Below are 2,336 nucleotides of genomic sequence, written 5' to 3' on the forward strand. Positions count from 1 at the left end.
CTGTAAAACTAAAAAGAATTTTACCTCTACAAAAATATAAATTCCGGCTAATCATCCATTCAACAGGTATTTTCTCGTTTTTCACTGAAAACCACCATAATCCTCACCAAATTTGCTTTTATTTCTTACTTTCACCCAAAATACTAGAGCTAAAATTTATCATATTTGTGACACTTTTTCATTCAGTTCTTCTCAAATGAGGTCTTCATTTTTCAACCCTGAACTCGCTCCAGTTTTTTCCAAGCTGTATCCTATAATTTTGTGAATTCAGAGTTTAAGCTGTGTTGTTCAGGCTTGATATCAAGGAAAGGTATTGGCTTGAGATATACTTTATTTATCCATAATTCTATCTATTTATTTATTTTGTGTTCCAAGGGAGTGTTTTAGAGCTTATCTCAGTATATACTATCCCGAATGCCTCGTTTTTTGCCTAAAATAGAACAGAATTTCTCATGTTTTGCTTTAGTGCAGCCTATACCTAAAGAAACGCATCTAATGCCTTCAAGTGGTCCTAGTACCCCTTTAATCTCACGCCATTGATCTCCGAAGTTTTTCAATCTATTCTAAGGTCGCGCTTCCTTTACGATTCCAGACCAACAGAAGATTTCTGCTCTACTCGATCTGCGGGTAAAATGATCTCTCCCAGTGCTCATTTGTATTTCTGTTTGAACAAACTTGGGGAAAGCTTTCGTCTTCGCAAATTTATATTAAGGATATTAGTAGACATAAGGATCAGATTAAACGAGTATCATTGTACATTTTGAGATTAGTCGGTACTTAAAAAAATAATACTGATCACTTTTGTCTTCTATTTTCCTTCCTTTGTGTTATTTCCTTTCACTTTTTCCTCTGCCATATCTATGACTCTTCGCCGCTACATTGTTCCTAAGAATGAGGAGCTGTTTATTGGCGTCATATTGCAGCCAATAACCATGAATTCTTTGTATTCTAGCGCAACTGTTTTGTGAGCATTTCTTTCTTCCAGTTTGTAACGTGACCTCCACTCATCTCGTCAAACGTTCCATATTAATAGTCGAAGACGAATCGCTCTCACGCTTTCAATGAACCCATGAAAACATATTGCCCACTTCAAGACTTCTTTTCTAATTTTATCTCGCTAAGAGGAAACCTTCTGTATTCTTGTGGGTTAAACTATATTTAAACTATCTGCAATAAGCTACGGAACGATACTGATTAGTTGAACTTCGTCCTACGTAAAATCAGTCCATTGAGTGTCCCCTTTACAAAGGCAGAGCATGCATGCCGACAGGAGACCTTTTGGTCCATATCTAGGTCGGATGCCAAAAAAAAAAAAAAAATGATAAATTCATAAAAAAACTATACTCATTTCCTAGTGATCTTTATCCTATCGAAGACTATTCCAGTACTAAATAAACTATATAAAAACCATCTGGAATAATCCACAGAAGCATACTGATTAGTTGAACTTCGTTCCAGCTTAAGATCAGGTCATTGTGTGTTAACCTATTGCATCACGGATCCTATACTCGTTTTTTATTGATATTTATCCTACCGAAAACTACTCAAATATTGAATAAAATCATAAGCCATCCACAAACTATTACTAGTTTCCTGTTTCTGGTCTATCTTGTAAGTCTCTGTGGGTCACTAGGGTGTGCATGGGCAACAGAAATAGAACAGTTGGCGTATAGAAACCTCTCAAAGGGTTTGTAGTTAAACCAATATGGCCCGACAGGCTTTGATCAGCAACTCAACTTTCCTTACTGTCTTCCAGTTTTGCTCCTAAGGTCTACTGTTGAAATGGTCTCTCTTCTTTAACCTCGTCTTGTCCCCAGAATTGCTTTGAACTTCTGTTGATGAGTAATTTTCTTTTGTTAGAATACTGTCTTGTCTTCCACTTTTATCTCCAATTTCTATTTCATAATTTTATTTCGTAATCTCACCTTCTAATACACATCTGCGTATTATCTCTTACTGGGGATCAATAGCCAGAATTGCTTTGAACTTCTGTTGATGAGTAATTTTCTTTTGTTAGAATACTATCTTGTCTTCCACTTTTATCTCCAATTTCTCTTTAATAATCTTATTTCGTAATCTCACCTTCTAATACACATCTGCGTATTATCTCTTACTGGGGATCAATAGCCATTAGCGACGAATAATTAATTTCTTACTAGTATACTTCTTAGAACGCTCCTCAGGTAATTTTCCTTGATTCCATAATCTCCTCAGGGTAAGATGATAGATACGAAGTATAAAAAAAAAAAAAAAAAAAAAAAAAAAAAAAAAAAAAAAAAATCCACCTAGTAACTGAAGTCACACACATTTACTCGTACAATGTTACGGTACATAAT

Source organism: Oratosquilla oratoria, chromosome 28 (assembly GCF_046742065.1).
Source record: "Oratosquilla oratoria isolate Oo_2021 chromosome 28, ASM4674206v1, whole genome shotgun sequence".
NCBI classification, from domain to species: Eukaryota; Metazoa; Arthropoda; class Malacostraca; order Stomatopoda; family Squillidae; genus Oratosquilla; species Oratosquilla oratoria.